We start from the raw sequence: 18570 nt of genomic DNA, 5'->3' as shown, positions 1-18570 counted from the left end.
AAAGAAATAAAAGCTGAAATAAATCCTTCTCTCTACTATTATTCTGGCATTTCACAATCTTAAAATAAAGTGGTGATCCTAACTGACAAAAGACAGGGAATTCTTACTGGGATTAAATTCAGAAATGGTAAAAAACTGAGTTTAAATGTATTTGGCTAAGGTGTCTGTAAACGTCTGACTTCAACTGTACATATTGGATGAGTAATGCAACATATGTAAACATCATTATTAAAGTGACTAGTGATCCATTTGTTAGAGTGGCCAATGATTTCAAGTCTGTATGTAGGCAGCAGCCTCTCTGTGTTAGTGATGGCTGTTTAACAGTCTGATGGCCTTGAGATAGAAGCTATTTTTCAGTCTCTCAGTCCCAGCTTTGATGCACCTGTACTGACTTCGCCTTTTGGATGGTAGCGGGGTGAACAGGCAGTGGCTTGGGTGGTTGTTGTCCTTGATGATCTTTTTGGCCTTCCTGTGACATCGGGTGGTGTAGGTGTGCTGGAGGGCAGGTAGTTTGCCCCTGGTCATGCGTTGTGCAGACCTCACCACCCTTTGGAGAGCCCCGTGGTTGTGTGCGGTGCAGTTGCGGTGATGCAGCCTGACAGGATGCTCTCAATTGTGCATCTGTAAAAGTTTGTGAGGGTTTCAGGTGACAAGCCAAATTTCTTTAGCCTCCTGAGGTTGAAGAGGTGCTGTTATGCCTTATGCACCACGCTGTCTGTGTGGGTGGACCATTTCAGTTTGTCCGTGATGTGTACGCCGAGGAACTTAACTTTCCACCTTCTCTGCTACTGTCCCGTCGATGTGGATAGGGGGGGTGCTCCCGCTGCTGTTTCCTGAAGTCCATGATCATCTCCTTTGTTTTGTTGACGTTGAGTGAGAGGTTGTTTTCCTTCCACCACACTCCGAGTCTCCTCACCTCCTCCCTATAGGCTGTCTCGTCGTTGTTGGTGATCAAGCATACTACTGTTGTGTCGTCTGCAAACTTGATGATCGAGTAGGAGGCGTGCATTACCACACAGTCATGAGTAAACAGGGAGTACAAGAGGAGCTGAGCATGCACCCTTGTGGGGATCAGTGAAGTGGAGATGTTGTTTCCTACCTTCACCATCTGGGGGCGGCCTGCCAGGAAGTCCAGGAACCAATTGCACAGGGCGGGGTTGAGACCCAGGGCCTCAAGCTTAATGATGAGCTTGGAGGGTACTATGGTGTTGAATGCTGAGCTGTAGTCAATGAACAGCATTCTTACATAGGTATTCCTCTTGTCCAGATGGGATAGGGCAGTGTGCAGTGTGATGCCGATTGCATCGTCCTTGAACCTATTGGGGCGGTATGCAAATTGCAGTGTGTCTAGGGTGATAGGTAAGGTGGAGGTGCTATAATCCTTGACTAGTCTCTCAAAGCACTTCATGATGACAGAAGTGAGTGCTATAGGGTGATAGTCATTCAGTTCAGTTACCTTTGCCTTCTTGGATACAGGATCAATGGTGGCCATCTTGAAGCATGTGGGGACAGCAGACTGGAATAGGGAGAGATTGGTCTGTGCATGCTCTGAGGACGCGGCTAGGGATGCCGTCAGGGGCGGCAGCCTTGCGAGGGTTAACACATTAAATGTCTTAATCACGTCAGCCACGGAGAAGGAGAGCCCACAGTACTTGGTAACGGGCCGCGTTGGTGGCACTGTGTTATCCTCACAGTGGGCAAAGTTGATAACACTCTGTATGCTTAGGTGGGATGGTACAGTAATTCTACTGTAGTGGTTAGATATTCTCTACCCCATGACATTGTAGAGTACTCTCTGCTCATTGAATACTGAAACAGGTGTTCTCAGTCTGACAAGAAATCAAATTGTACAGTATTTGATGGAGCGCTCTTTGTAATGTGGAGTGTGCCTCATATAAAGATCCTATTACACACAGTGCTCCTTGAATGCATCGTGTAGTCCCGTCAATGTGATTAAAATGGCCTGAATTAGATTAGGTTGGATTCTATTCAGTCTGTTCATTCCCTCTCTCAGACGTATCAGGTTAAGCACTTGAGAGAACATGGTGAAATCTATTGAATGTGGAAAGGGATGTATAGAATAGTTTTGAAAGTAGCCTGTAACATTTTACAAAAAAAAAAAAAACAGGTCCTAGGTCATGGGGCAGTGTTGTCATCCAATTACATCACTCTCAGCCATAAACATATATTTTTTTCCTTGAATAATTGACCCTCTCCAGACCACAGCAACAGCTACCCAGAATAACTGTATCCAACTATTGCCCTTATAACCTAGCTGACAGCATGCATTTCTAATTTGTTACAGCGTGTTACTCGTCACTGAGCAGAGTTTAGATGGCAGGTGTCTCCTGAAAATTTCAAATTAGCACCCAGTAATATGGTGGAGGTTGAAAAGCTAATTTGATTGCTACCTGACCTCCCCCACCCCGCACAGCTGATCAGTGGCACAGAGATTGAGCAAGTGCTTTAATGATGTTGCTGCTGTCTGAGGTTGTGAAACAATCCCTCCCTACACGGAGTAGTATGGTGTCTCCCTCCCTAATATGACCGTTAGGTTCTCCTACATTGGGAATTAGCTGTTGACGTATCGACACAAATTAGGTGAATGTATTAAAAATATATATATATATATATTTGTATTGTGTGGCTCATTAAAATCCTACCTGCATTATGTGGTTCCTATACCACCCATTCCCTTGGATAATCTATCTGCCATATCCTGTGAATTTGTTTGATTACATTCACAATTCTAATTCCCCTTTCCTCTGATTTACACTCACAATTTCAATTCAATTTTCCTCCCATTCAATGTACTGTATGTCTTCATTCCAGTTGTCTGTCAACCCCCTCCTCCCCGAAACCTGCTTGCCCATTTTGCTAGCGCAATAACGTTGCTGTCATTGAGGTTGTTTTAACCCGGTCACACCGTTGAGAAGTTGTGGAGGGTTTTCTCGGTTGCCATGGATTTCTAAAAGCTATTGACAGCGATAGGGTCCCTTTCTCTGAATGTCTTTGTAAGAGACAACCTATTACTTTAGCTTTTTTCTTTTTTTTCAGGGGGAGCGATAGCGTCCACGGTGAGGAACGCGTTCTCGTGTCATTCTAGTTCCGTCTGAGCGCACGTTTTGAGATTCAGTAGCGATAAGTATCTCAGGCGGCTGTAAACGAAATTCAACCTCCGCAAACTGCTTGAACGATAGGACCTGCTCTTTAAAAAAAGTAAGTGTATTTACTTTCGCAAATCTGTCTTTGTATATATTTACGGTAAATGCATAAATGTTTTTCTCCCTAATCTGTTCTTGTTCATTAGTTCGTCATTTTGTGATACTTTGCTCCAAAGTTGGCAAGCATAAATAATCATAGCCGGTGTATCAAGTAGGCTACTAAGATAGGCAATTCGCTATAGGCTAATCATAGAAGAATGACTTAAAATAAAATAAAAATTGTCAGAGTGAACATAAAATTCACTCATACGCTAATGCAACTAGCTGTAGCCTAGAATGGATGTCTCTATTGCCATTGTAATGCCATTGTAAACAATGTTGGTTTACATGCGTTCATCTCATTGATTTCACTTACATCTACATGGATTTCTTAAAACAATATCCATTGATCACACAGCATGCATAGTGTTTTATGTTGCATAGCAATACTATTGTTGGCAGGGATGCTGAGTCAATAGTGCAGAATTTCAGTTTTTTTTTTCTTCACAACATGGAATGGTAGCCCAGACAACAAACCCTGTGGCCACCTTATACCTAATGTGTTATTGGGGGCATGGGGAGAAACTGACCCCCGCCCCTATTGTTATCTGCCACTGTGAGCTACTTTTCTCCATCAAGGAAATGCATCTCCATCATATGCATTGCTGTGGATTATGAGGCAAGTGTTGTTTGTGGAGAGCACATGGCCTCACAATATGATGAGTGATTTTGTCTTTAATGAGTAAAATGTAAGTCACATTTGAAGCAGCAGATTGCTATTATTGGAGCCTCTACGTTCCATAATTGATTTTGAGCAAGATTGAGCCCGGTGATGATGATTCGTTTTTGTGCGAGTCTAAAGATACCAGTGTGTACAGCATAATGAAGCACGCTTTGTTTTGCCTCAGTGATTCCTCTCAGAATGTGCTTTTAGTCATTAAAGCGACTAAGTAGTAAACATTTTGGTCGGTTGTTTCCCAACACACAGTACAGTGCCTCTTGGGGATTACGTGCTTGGAGAACCTAAGAGGAAAACACATCATAGCTTCTGCTCAATTTTGTCCCGTTTTTGATATGCTTCCATTCTTCTCCGCCTTGTGCTTGTGTGCAGCAACACTTGCCAAGCCACATCAATTAGAGGGACCTTGTGAAGGTCACACTTCCATTTCTGGGCAAGTCAGCCTGTCCCTAAGTTCTTTTTTACCCCTTTACCCAGGCAAAGGTGGCCAGGCACATCCAATGTGGATTGATGGGCCTATACCTAGATCCTGCAGTATGTATGTACAAAGAGTTTATATACCACCAGGTAGCTCATTATTACTCCACGCTAAAGATGGAGCCTCTCATGGTACCCGGGGATCACTCGTCGTCCCAAGCCTCTCAGTATTCAGGCCACTGGTGCTTTGTGCCTAAAAGTAGGTCGAATACTTCTCACCAAACAACTTGAATGAAGTCCAGTGTAATTGGACAAGGAAGGGCTCCACCACCAACTCCCTACAGGTCCAGGTCAGCCATGGCAACATCTCTCACCACTTAACATGCGAATCCGACCGGACAGATTTCATGCCTATTTTGTTTTCAGGTCAAGAAATTGCATGAAAAATACCAGATTGTGTCAGGGTAGTAAAAGCTACTGGCATGGACATTCAACATAGTTTGAAGACTGAACAGTAGACTCAGACGATATCCATTTCATTCCCTTACCCTCTCCCTTACTCTCTCTTCCATGCACAGACCAGAATACAGTCAGTCATGCAAACACACACCTGTGCCTGTAACTACATTTGCTGCATTGCCTTTTCATTTACATGCAATCCCTAATACAAATAAGCAATGCCTCCTGAGACAGCATGACTTTTGAAGCTGTGAGAGACACACTGTGTGTGTGTGTGTGTGTGTGTGTGTGTTGGGGGGGGGGGGGGGGGGGAGGAAGAGAGAGAGACAGGGATATGGAGGGAGAGGGAAGAAGCAGGAGGGAGGGAGAGAGAAAGACACTCCATTATTCTACCGGCACCCTCCTGACTGATGGAATCCGTATTAGACACACAGGCTACTATTAGAGATTAGAGATGAGCTTGACAACAGGAAGCAGAGATGAATTGCTGTACAGATGTAATTGCCCATTGATGATGCCCCTTTATCCCTTCATCTCTAAAACACTGGCGATAGATAACACAGATTAGCCTTTCTTGACCCTCCTTGGACTGTGACAGAGAGAGCAATTATACTGACCCAGGAACAGATACCGATATCATAAACACTGATTATATGAAACATTGTGACACGCCTAGCTGTACTCCAGACAGCAGACTCTATATCGCATCAGCAGCGTGTTGGAAGGTGTGGTGGAGCCTAGCAAGTACCCAGGCCTAATTGAACTTCCGTCGGTACAAGCTATTACAGTGACAACTCCTGCTCCCTTTAGTGCAGGCAGTGTTCACAGTGCTGCAGTTCTGCCCTGAGCCCTCCTCTTTCATGTTTACTGCTGGTGACAGGAGGAAGAAGCAATCTGCCCTGTATGTTCTGGAAATATGTTTGGTTGCATGAAATATTCATTTATCGTTCTCCATAATCCCTGCCTGCTTTTCTGGAAATGTGCATACAGTATCCGTACTTATTATGATACCTTTTTAAAATAGACTCGGGGAGAGATAGCGGCAAAGGAGCGATTCTGTCCATTCAGCCTTGGAGGGGTTGGGTGGGGGATGATGAAGATGCAATGATAAGAGTTGGCGATCACCTTTAACAGGCTGCTGTATTGTTGGGGACACTGGGTGAACATGATCAATGGCAGTCTGCTCTGCACGGACAATTCATCTTCAAACCTAACACTGAAGGACAAACCTGCAATGAGGTCAATGTTATCGCACATGTTCAGGGGTTCCTTTCCCGGAACAACCCAGTGGGAGGGAGATAGGAGGCTTGTCTCTCTCGCTGGCAAGGTCCCCTGTACACTTCCGTGCTTAAGGCATTGGCTGGGGCTATCATTCTCCATGTGACATGACTAAAGGATATGCCATTGCAGAGAGTGAAGCCCTGTCCCATTCAGTGCACTTGGTTTATTGCAGTCCGGATTATCATTTGCTTGTGGCTATAGGCTTACAAGCTTGTCATATCTCAGATGTTGTCATGTGTTCTTTCAGAAAGAGGCAGTTTGTGGTTATTGTTATGTCCTGGCAGAGGCATTCACAGCTCCATATTAGACATGTCTCCCCTTTATGGTGCCTTAGGCTATTTGTGAAAGGCTTTTCCATGAGAAATAAATCGTCTTTCCCTTTTCTCAATGAAACAGGCAGCATCTTACTTGTTCTGCCTCAGTACATGGTGAAAAATGGCAGCTTCAAATACAATTTTGTACAGTTTTATGAAAAACAAATCCACAAAATCATGTTTGCATTTTTCATCCTGCAATGTTTTCATAGGAATGAGAAGCACAACCAATGGGATTAGGTTCTATTGGATGCCGTTTGAGCCAACTGTACATTGCCTTTCTGAAAGAACAGGATTTACAATGTAGCCCTGAGCCACTCTAGCCCTGCACGCCTATTATCATTCAGATTTATAGTGCTTTTTGTTTTGTGGTGGTCTGAATTTTCACAAGTGAATCTAATACAGTATATGTTTAAAAAAACACACAATGAAAAGGCCAGCGAATCCACGAGGTCCTCAAATGTACAACCAAACCCGGCAGCCTTAGCATAAAGAGTAAGTAGTTACAGCGGTAGGATCTTCATTTGATCACTCTTTTGTTGCTGAGAATTAGGAAATGCAAACTTGTAGTGTATTCAAGGTTTCAAAAGGCTTTTAAAGTGTGGAATTCCCACTTTAAAATGTCAGACTTGGTTTGCATGAACTACAAGAAATCTCCATAAATTATAATCCACGTAATAATTCACATTCCCTGTTGCTGCAGGGTTATTTTCCTGCTGTAGCAAACTGGCTCAAATGAAGATCCTACATCTGTATGATCCCGAATGAAAGCCAGCAGAATATCACCATTATTCCCAGTTTAATCTCATTCCAGATAACCCGTGAATATTAAAAAATACTGAACAAAGACCAAAGACATAAAAGTGACAAATGTCCTGAATGGAATAGAGGGGGGATCACAGTCTCCTTTGCTGTGTTCCTGCAGAGGGTATTGTGGTTGTTGCATGGGCAAGGTTACAAGGCGCCCCCAAAGGGACAAGCTGTATAAGAGCAGACAGGACGGAGGAAGACGGGACAGATGTGACAGACAGGCTCGGGGACAGGCAGATCTGGACAAGGAAAAGTGCCGTTGTCTCAAGTAGCATGATACGATGAGGTAGCAGAAAGTTCCCCCTTCCTTCCCTCTCAGCTGATGGGTAAATTTTATGTAAACCACTAAGGACAATGGGGAGTGTAATTTAGGAGAATATTGACTACACAAAGGATACACAAGGCTTATGTTTAACATCTACTACATGCGCTGCTATGTAATAGAGTACAACTTTCCTCGTACCAACTGGGCAATGAAAATAGGTGCATGTTGTGCACACAACCATATGGCGTTGTTGTTGAATGAATCTGGTGGGTAGACAGACGCAAACAAACATCAACCGTATGCACAGTGACCCCATACATCCAAGTGTACACAAACACAAGCCCCAGGTGCTCCACCATAATTGTCTAAGCCGCGTGTGCTCACCATTTTGCGGCTTCCCATAATATTAAAATGTAACTCCTGTTTTGTTTGGAATGAGATATGTCCCTAATAAAAGCCCCAGCCAGCGTCTGTAGGGGGAAACGCTGTAATGTCTGTCCCTAAGACCGAGCCTGGTGTGAGGGCAGCGGCCCTCTGGGACCTCATTACACAGCGTGGAGCTCTACTGGGGGCTGTAAGCAGAGCAGACGCCTGGCTGCCTGGAACTCTCGGCTTATGATGGAGATACATGCTAGATGTAGGATCACTGGGTGTGATAAGCTATACACCAGCATCCCAACGTGTACTGCTCTGCATAGCAAGAGCCTGTTTACTGGCTCAGCCATGCCTAGAGTCAGGGCTCTCCCCTAACGGGGGATCAGAGCACGTATCAACCATAATTAGAATAATGAATCGAGGTGGGCATGCTTAATAGTTGGATGGGTTGCCATGTGTAAAATCTTAATCTTTTCTCAGTTGGAAGGTGCAGTGAATGCTGTGTGCTATTGTTCCAATGACTGTATATGAATGGACAAATCCATCGATTACGTGAAAACATGAATTGCTATGTGAAGACCAGTGGAGGCTGCTGAGGGGAGGACAGCTCATAATAATATCTGGAAGGGAGTAAATGGAAGGGTGACCATGTGTTAGATGTGTTTGATACCATTCCACTGATTCCACCCCAGCCATTACCATGAGCCACCAACCTCCTGGGGTGAAGAATCAATAGCGCATTGGAAGTTGTTTTTATCTTGCTAAGATGGCGTCTCATGAAGACATAACATGCGCAGTTTGAGCTAGTCCAGGAAGTGACGTTTGCAGCCTAGCTCAGTGCTGCCCACACTCATTGTGTATCTCCAAGTTGAAGGCTGGCGTCCCGAGTGGCGAAGCAGTCTAAGGCACTGCATCACAGTTTTGCGGTGTCACTACAGCCTGGGGTTCGATCCCCGGCTGTGTCACAACTGGCCGTGATCGGGAGTCCCATAGGGTGGCGCACAATTGACCCAGCTTTGTCTGCGTTAGGGGAGTGGTTGGCCAGTCGTCAGTTGATTGGTGTTTCCGCCGACACATTGGTGCAGCTTCCGGTTTAAGCAGCGCGGCTTGGCGGGTCATATTTCGGAGGACGCATGACGCGACCTTTTCCTCTCCCGAGCCCGTTGGGGAGTAGCAACTAAATGATCCTTATAACTCCTTCTGTGTGAGCTTTTAAAATAATCGGTTCAAGGACATACATCTGGTGCAATAGATGCAATTATTGGTGCCATGACTGTCTTCACATTTCTTTATTTTTTTTATTTACTCAGAGATTGACCACGAAGATAGTTATTTTCCCATTCACTATAATGGGGGGATCATGTTTTCTGAAAACAGTGCCTGCAGTACCACGGTCGGCCTTGAACTTCGGGGCTTCAATGAGAGGGGGAAGTCGTTCTCCCCTGTATTAACTAATGTTGGTTAGAGTTGGTTAATGTTACTGAAGCACAGCAGCTGGAAACAAATGACTTCATCATTTCAATTGAATGAGTGCTTTCAGGGATTCTCATTTGTCATAGCAAAATTGGAGTTGCTTTGCATAGTTGATTTCCCCAGCTCATTTCACAATTATATGACACCCTAAGATTCGTCAGCAATCGGCTGAATGTTTTGGTGCAGTTTTTCAAATGATAAAATACATTTAACATGTCTACAATATTAAACTTGACTGCTTGGCCATGAACTTCCATTTTGGAGATTTGTCAGAATATTTATTGGGTTTCTGGACATCTTTATGTCGGTCCTTGGCATACTGGTAGACAGCCAGAACACAGCAAGTCTATTTCTTAATGTTCTCTTCCTCCAGACATAGAAAATGTTGAGGACAAGCCTTGCCAAACTGGTCAAGACCCAGCACCATTTGTCAGCTTGGAGGTAACTTCTGCCCATTTCTACTGATCTAACCGTGAGACCACCTGCAGAGCAGTGGAGACCCTTTGACCTCATTATTTTTCCAACTCCAGATTCTTGGGTAAATACCAAAACTCCTGGCTGGAGCCATTTATTTTTATGGCGCTACATTGGATTGTAAAAGTTAGCCTGCCACCTATCACTTTCCAGTGTTTACTGCTAGGTTTTGCTAGTGCCAGGGAAGTGATTTTGTGTGAATTGACTACAGGTGTGTCTAAGTAAGTGAGTGAGGCTGAGTTTTTATCTCTGTCAGTGGGTTAGGGGGCCCAGTCTTAATAAAACCACATGGTGTCTTTCCTCCTAATCAGTATCTCATATATCCCTAATTTACATAGTTAATGATGTGTGCAGAGAGAGGTTTCTATGTTTCCATAAACTTCTCCAGTTATTTTTTTGTCGACATTTAGAAATTTCACATAGAAAATAGATGTGACAATTGCTTGCTACGGTGTGTTTCCATTGAACTGTCTTGTGTCGTTAAAAACAGCTGAACGTAATGACGTCACCCCCCCCCCCCCCCCCCCCACACACACACAAAAAAAATTGTGTATCAATAAATTGGCAACAGCCTGTATGCCCTCCCACCCTGTTTCATGTCCCAAGTAAGCATAATTCTCATGTGCCAACATATCACCACGATCTTGCACAGAAACTTGCACTCCTGTACTCCTGTAGAACTGAAATAATTGGATCGTGAAATTTGCATCCAGCCAACCAGGAAAAACAAGGTGTGAAATTCAGGCATTCATTAAAGTCGGGACAATCCTTGTCCTGCAAAGAAACATTATTTTTGTTGCAACGTTACCTTTGTGGAATTAACCTGGGTCAATGGAAACCTGCCTAACAAGGCTTTGGGATAGTATGAACAGTAAATGCCATCTGTTGCTATTGTTTAACACTTTACAATTTAAAAAGTCTTGATCGTGTTTTGCTATGGACTTATCTCATTAATACTTAAACAGGCAAAGGCTTTGGCATCCACTAGAATGGTGTTGTGTGCTTGTTATTTGAGGAAAGAGCTTGGGTATATGGGGAAACATGTTTTTTTCCTGTGTTTTATATTATAGTAGAATCTGTGCCATATTTCTCTCTCAGAAATATAACAATACTATATAATACTACAGTACTTACTATAGAATTATATTGTAAACTGTAGAATACTGTAGAATACTATACTTCAAACTGTAGTTTCCTGCGATCATGTGTAGTACTTACCAGAGGTGGGACCAAGTCATTGTTTTACAATTCACAAGTAAGTCTCAAGTCTTAGCACTCAAGTCCCAAGTCAAGACAGGCAAGTCCGAGTCAAGTCTCAAGACAAGACCGTCAAGTTTCAAGTCTTTAACCTTGAGTTTCAAGTCATAAACAAGTCATTTTCACCTTTTATTTAACCAGGTAGGCTCGTTGAGAACAAGTTCTCATTTACAACTGCGACCTGGCCAAGATAAAGCAAAGCAGTTCGACACATACAACAACACAGAGTTACACATGGAGTAAAACAAACATACAGTCAATAATACAGTAGAAAAGATCTATATACAGTGTATATACAGGCAATAAATAGGCCATGGTGGCGAAGTAATTACAATATACCAATAAAACACTGGAATGATAGATGTGCAGGATATGAATGTGCTACGCGTGCTCTTCACCAAATGTAATACCATCTCATATTCTTAACGAGTAATAGTTAGTATATTACATTTGCACAAATCATGAATGCTTTAAATAAAAAATCTATATATTTATTACTTTCCAAATAAATGTTATATTTCCATGGAAATACATGGGTAGCCATGAGAAAGACCCCCCCCCCCCCCCCCCCCAGTAGTGATCGAGGATCGCTATGGGGCGCAATCGGGCGAGGCTTATACACAGGTACATAGGCTTGTACACAGGTACATAGGCTTGTACACAATCGCCCAACCTTGTTTTAGGAATGTCAGGCAGGATTAGGCTACCAACTGCCTAGCCAGGTATAGCTCAACACTTGGGTGCAATGATCACGTTCCCGCACTGACTGACTGTGTGGAGGCTCATTGATTTAACGTTATGTCAGCCTACATGATACACTAGGAAAGTAATAAAATATATAGCTGTCTGCTATATTAGCCACGACTTACCGTTCTTTATGCAGCTTCAAATGTCGAACAAAGTTGGAAATTGTTGCGCCCCCGTCTCTTTTCTTCCCGCATGTTTTGCAAGTTGCAATCTGTTTTTTGTTGATACAGCGTTGTCTTTATATATTTGGGCTTGGGGAGGGTATGAAGTCAGTTTGAGTCAAAAGGCTCAAGCCCAAGTTAAGTCACGAGTCATTGGTGTTAAAGTCAAAGTCGAGTCCAAGTCATCATATTTGTGACTTAAGTCTGACTCGAGTCCAAGTCGTGACTCGAGTACACCTCTGGTACTTACCATATAATGTTGTAGTATACTGTACAATACAAAAGAAATGTGTAGTAAATACTACAGTAATGTTTGCAAAAACACTACACATTTTTACTATAGTAAAAACTAAAGTCTGGGGCCTCCCGGGTGGCGCAGTGGTCTAATGCACTGCATCTCAGTGCTAGCTGTGCCACCAGAGATTCTGGGTTCGAGCCCAGGCTCTGTCGCAGCCGGCCGCGACCAGGCGGCCCGTGCACAATTGGCCCAGCGTCGTCTGGGTTAGGGAGGGTTTGGCCGGCAGGGATATTCTTGTCTCATCGTGCACTTGTGACTCCTGTGGCGGGCTGGGCACAGTGCACACTGATCAGGTTGCCAGGTGTTTCCTCCGACACATTGGTGCGGCTGGCTTCCGGGTTGGATGTGCATTGTGTCAAGAAGCAGTGCGGCTTGGTTGGGTGGTGTTTCAGAGGATGCATGGCTCTCGACGTTTGGCTCTCCTGAGTCCGTACGGGAGTTGCAGTGATGAGACTGCTACTACCAGTTGGGGAGAAAAAAGGGGTAAAACATTTTAAAATGAAAAACATAGTTTATCATAGTTTTTATACCATAGTATTTCTTCATGTGGGAGTGATTGAGCGTGGGGGGCTCTTTCAATCTCCCTCAGAGATACCGGTGAGTTGTTGCACATATTTTCCATACAAATTTTCTTAAAGACAGTTTGCAAAAGCTCAAAAGATGAAGGCTTTTGTCGTTTTGAGGAGTGATCCAACAGCATGCAAAACCTAAGAAGGAAATCTCCTGAAGGGGAGGGGTACAAAATAGAACAATAGAATAGTAATGCCGTGGAAACAATGATGCCAACATTCAAATAGATGAATCAGTAGAGATATAAAGATGGAAAATATGTGCTTGGTTTCGTTTACTCTATAGGGACTTGAGAGAACCGTTTGAATTCCAAATCCATTAAATAACAGACTTTTTACTTCCATTTTTCAATAGTCAGCACATAGATAGACCTCCCACAAGCTGGTGTAATCTCAGTGCATAGAGGATTTTAAATGGCTGTGAGGCTCCAGGCGATGGCTTTGAAACAAAAACAGATCAATAGAGGTGATCTAAGAAAAAATCCCGCTTTGATATCTGGGGCTACAGGCCAGGAAATGTTCCCATCAATCTTTGGTGACAGAGACTCTCTCCTGATTGGATGGACAGCCTGCGCTCTATGTCGTTCTATTGACCCTGCCAGTTTCCTGTGGCGTCTCTCAGAGTGGGACTGTGCGTCATTTTTCCGGTGTGAGCGGCAGGGAGGCCTTGTTGCATGACTCACCTCAAAGACTACAGCTAATTGGGATGCGGCCGCAGTTTTGTAGGCATTTCTTGTCTCCTCGCAAATGACAACACTTCATGGAACAGATTTTTCACTGCTCGGATTCGTTAATGTCATTCAGATGTGTTAAAAGCACACTATTTGAAGCTGGAGAGAAGCAGAGAGAGAGAAAGAGAGGGACTGCTGTGCAAGCACGTCTACATGTGTAATTGTCATCAACAAAAGGATTAGGTTGAGCTATCATTGTATCCAATGCTGTCATCTTCAGATGTCTATTGTTTTCAGATTAAACTGTGTTCTACAGGCAATCATACTGTCTCCCCAATTATTGTCTGAATACGGAGCTTTATATCTATTCAGTGTCACACACAATGGCTTTTCTCATGAATGAATTGAACACAAGCTTTTGTGTGAAGGAACAGAATATGTCTGAGACAAGAGGCGTTATAGGGATCTGCCTGCAGCTCTCGTTACCAGTTGACAATTATTTCCTCTGTTCCAGAATCTCCTCAATGTAGTAAACAATGTAGGGGTTAAAGATCCCAGACTGGGGGTCATGATAATTGGGAGACCATGTTGCTCTTACAATAGGATGACAGGGTCTACAGAGGATGAGCTCTGGTTTATCACCAGAAAGCAGGTATGATTGACAACCTGAGCCTTGGGGACTTACCAATTCCCTCAGGCACTAGTCTCTTCTCTGCTATAGCCTAAATAAATCTTCCAGGCTTCCTGTTTTTAAAGTATTTTACACCTCAGTAATTCCTTCTAACTGCTATTGGCTGCAGCTGAGACAGTTTCCATTGGCAACCTGTGCCATTAGGGACACGTGATGAAACTATTGAGTGTGAGGCGCCTGTGGCTCTGGCCCACATGTTCTCTCTCACACAGCAATATGTTCTCACACAACAAACCTGTCCACAAGTGTTTTTCTGTGTTTGCCCCTAGGGGGCCTGAGTGTTCTTGCTGAACACACACTTTTATGGCCCCCATGTCACCACCCCTGGGTTAACTCACCCCTGGGTTAACTCACCTGCAGTTGAGATGTTAGGAGCGTGTCTAAATACTCCATGTTGTCCCCTCGTAGCAGCAGGGGACCTGTGTTCAGGATGCCCCTGTTTACTGTTGGGGTCACCACCAGCAGTGGTAAAGGCAGAGAGAGTTTGGGGGTCAGGCAGACCCCCCCCCCCCCCCCCCCCCCGCTAGTCCGTATCTAATGTCATTACTGACACGGAGGCTCCCTCAGCACCCTCCCTCTGTTGGGAGTAAAACAACAATCCTTGCTCACTCCACCCTGCTCACCCCTACCACCCGTGGAGTGAGTAGAGCTAGGTCTTCTGATTCTAAGTGTGCCAGCACACCCATTAACCCGCTGCATTATCCTATCTCTTTATGCCAGTGTATGAAGGGCACTCAGGCAAGCTCTTCTCCATTCATTAGAGAGTGGACTGCATTCCTTCCAGTGAACATGGACATGGTGTGCTGGCCCTTGAAAAGCTTTCATTCTGATTGTGCTTCTGAACAGTAGCACCACTGTTCCCCCATATACAGTGCTTTCAGAAAGTATTCACACCCCTTGACTTTCTCCACATTTTGTTGTGTTACAAAGTGGGATTAAAATGGATTTCATTTTCATTTTTTTGTCAACAATCTACACAAAATGCTCTAATGTCAAAGTGGAGGGGAATTATTTTAAAATATATAATAACGAATGGAAAATAGGTTAGATAAGTATTCATCCCCCTGAGTTAATACATGTTAAAATACATGTTAGAATCAAATTTGGGAGTGATTACATACCTATTACAGCTGTGAGTATTTCTGGGTAAGTCTCTAAGAGCTTTTCAAACCTGGATTGTACAATATTTGCTCATAATATTTTTTTTAATTCTTCAAGCTCTGTCAAGTTGGTTGTTGATCATTACAAGGCAGCCAATTTCAAGTCTTGCCATCGATTTTCATGAAAATTTCAGTCAAAAATGTAACTAGGCCACTCATGAACATTCAATGTCGTCTTGGTGAGCAACTTCAGTGTATATTTGGCCTTGTATTTTAGGTTATTGTATTTTAGGTTATTTTCTCCCATTGTCTGTTGGAAAGCAGACTGAACCAAGCATACCCACAACATGATGCAGCAACCATCATGCTTGAAAATATGAAGAGTGGTATTTAGTGATGTGTTGAGTTGGATTTGCCCCAAACATAATGCTTTGTATTCAGGACTTAAAGTGCATTTCTTTGCCACATTTATTTTCAGTATTACTTTAGTTCCTTATTGCAAATGGGATTCATGTTTTGGAATATTTTTACTCTGTACAAGCTTCCTTCTTTTTACTCCATCATTTACATTAGTATTGTGGAGTAACTACAATGTTGTTGCTCCATCCTCAGTTTCCTCCTATCACAGCCATTTAACGCTGTAACTGGTTTAAAAAAAACATTAGCCTCATGGTGCAGTCCCTGAGCGGTTTCCTTCCTCTCCATCAACTAAGTAAGGAAGGACGCCTGTATATTTGTAGTGACTGGGTGTATAGAAACAGCATCCAAAGTGTAATTAATAACTTCAGCATGCTCAAAGGGATATTCAATGTCTGCTTTTCTTTACCCATCTACCAATAGGTGTGCTTCTTTGCAAGGCATTGGAAGGTATTTGTCATGAAATCTGTGCTTGAAATTCACTGCTCGACTGAGGGACCTTACAATGATCTATATTTATGGGGTAGAGAGATGGGGTAGTCATTCAAAAATCACGTTAAACACGATTATTGCACACAGAGTGAGTCCGTGCAACTTATTATATGACTTGTTAAGCAAATACTCCTGGAGTATTTAGGCTTGCCATAACAAAGGGGTTGAATCCCTTTTAATTAATAAAAACGTCATTCCACTTTGACATTCTGGGGAGGTATTGTGTGTAGATCAGTGACACAAAATCTAAATGTAATCACTTTTAAAAGTCAACTGGTGTGAATACTTTCTGAAGGCACTGTACGTAACCCTCAGGAAACAACTTAAGGAAATGTCCCGTTCATCAGAGTTTGTTCAGACAGACCCTTACCCAATCTCCGGCATTTGAGTGCCTGCTTAACATATTGCGTTACATATTCAGGCAAGTGAGCATCAAAGTCAAGGCACTCAATGGGTCAAATGAGTTATGGCAGATTTTCATTCAGTTGACACCCTATGAAATCAGTGAACCTCGAACGTCAACAAACAGAGTCTCTCTGTCGTAACATCTGACCTCTGTGTGCCTACGTAATCATACTAGAGGATGAGCCAAAACAGTGTTCCCGAGACGATTCTGTGACTGTCTTAGCATTGTAAGTGAAGTCACGTCTACCTGTCTGTGAGCTATGAGGCTGTGAAGTGGGGCTGGGACAGTGCGAGCCAACACAGCGAGTGCTAGTACTAGCGCTGCATGCTAAGGGGGAATTCCACTATCTCTGCGTTCAGCTCAGACAGGAACCAAGGGGGATTTGTTTTCCTCAACAAGAGCTGCAAATAATATCAAATGGTTTCTCCCCCCCACAGTTCCTGATACATGGGCCTGTGTTTCTCCAGCTTCCTGCTGCTGCTGCAAAGAGAGAAAATGTCTGATTTAAGGAGCCGTGCTTCTCGGTCTCTATCAATGCACGATAGATTTGATGATGAGAGAGGTTGGCAACTTCAGTTTGATGCTTTGATTGGTTCTATTTGTGGAATCCAGATGCACGAGATTACGAATGACACATGACTGCATTTTCCCCCTTCATATTTCACCTTGGTTTGTGGTTTTCATGAATGAGTGCAAATGTATTGGTGTGGTCAATTTCCTTCCCCTAAAAGGCTTTCCTCAGCCTACATGTTAACAGTGTTCTGCTATGTTGCGTCGCACTGGGCACACACTGGTTGAATCAACGTGGTTTCCATGTCATTTGAATGAAATTACGTTGAATTGACGTCTGTGCCCATGTAACCGGTGTGAAAAGGCTAGCTAGTTAGCTGGGTGCGCGCTAATAGCGTTTCAATCGGTGACGTCACTCGCCCTGAGGCCTTGAAGTAGTTGTTTCCCTTGCTCTGCAAGAGCCGCGGCTTTTGTGGAGCGATGGGTAATGATGCTTTGTGGGTGTCAGTTGTTGATGTGTGCAGAGGGTCCCTGGTTCGAGCCCAGGTACGGGCGAGGAGAGGGATGGAAGCAAAACTATTACACCCAGTGGGATATTACAATAGCAGAAATCCACTCTATCAAATGGGTTGGATCAGACACAAAAAATGTTGGTCGATACTGTCAACTAAGCTCCAGTGCTTTATTCGCCAGAGTGATAATATTGTTGCCCGACCGGTTCCTGCCTATTGGGCCGGTGAATGAGGAGATACAGACCCATCACATGAGATCCCACTGCCAGGACAGAGCCTTAGGGCTCTGGGCTCAGCATGTCTAGCATGCAGAGCACAGCATTCGAGAACTCCACCAGCCATCATCGTTAGAGCTCTACTTCTCCAGAACGTAATGGCCATCCCTGCTCTGTTGTGTTCTGCCACCTAGGCATTTTCTGAGTGCTCATTGGAGACCGGCCGGTGTGAAGCCATGAATTAATGGTGGTGGGATGAATCCTACGTGCTGTCAACCCTTTTAGAGGATGCATTGAGCAGCTCTTTTGAGGAATCAACCACGGTGAGTCGATCAGAGGTAACGTCCTCTCTCAACCAAGGCCACATCCTCAAAGGCGGCTAATTTGGGCTTTAAGTCCTCGTTTATCTTCATATAAAGGCTGAAAAGAAGATGGCGTTGTTTACTGGTTTCAGTATTGAGTGAGGCAGCGGGCTGGGAAGGAGGAGGGGAAGACAGTTGAGGCAGTGTTTGGCTTGGGGGAAGGGGAGCTGGTTGGTGCTGGTGAGCTAATGGAAGTGCTATCCCTAGACTCCTAATTACATTGAAGAGATTCCAGATACCCGTACGACGTACATCTTAAAACACGGAAAGCATTTCACTTTTTAAGAGGATGATTATTAAACGACTTCCATATTTCCATAGAATCGTCTTCATTAATCATGGTTCTGTGAAG

The 18570-nt window shown here is 43.8% G+C and overlaps 1 protein-coding gene across 8 annotated transcripts in view; it reads left to right on the top strand.

The window, feature by feature from the left end:
- The first annotated feature begins 2589 nt into the window (after positions 1-2589).
- Positions 2590-18570, top strand: part of chl1b (cell adhesion molecule L1-like b) — a 76105-nt gene continuing 60124 nt past the window's right edge. For 3 of the 8 annotated variants that reach the window (XM_036983341.1, XM_036983340.1, XM_036983342.1), the window contains exon 1: positions 2894-3219. The gene's annotated coding sequence lies outside the window, so the exon portion shown is untranslated. Of the gene's footprint in view, positions 2608-2891; positions 3220-18570 lie in introns of those variants that run through there. The other 5 variants (XM_036983339.1, XM_036983337.1, XM_036983335.1 and 2 more) reach the window with 4 other exon arrangements.

Source organism: Oncorhynchus mykiss, chromosome 7 (assembly GCF_013265735.2).
Source record: "Oncorhynchus mykiss isolate Arlee chromosome 7, USDA_OmykA_1.1, whole genome shotgun sequence".
Taxonomy (NCBI): domain Eukaryota; kingdom Metazoa; phylum Chordata; class Actinopteri; order Salmoniformes; family Salmonidae; genus Oncorhynchus; species Oncorhynchus mykiss.
The sequence above is the reverse complement of the archived record's forward strand: the minus strand, read 5'-3'. Positions and strand labels throughout refer to the sequence as shown.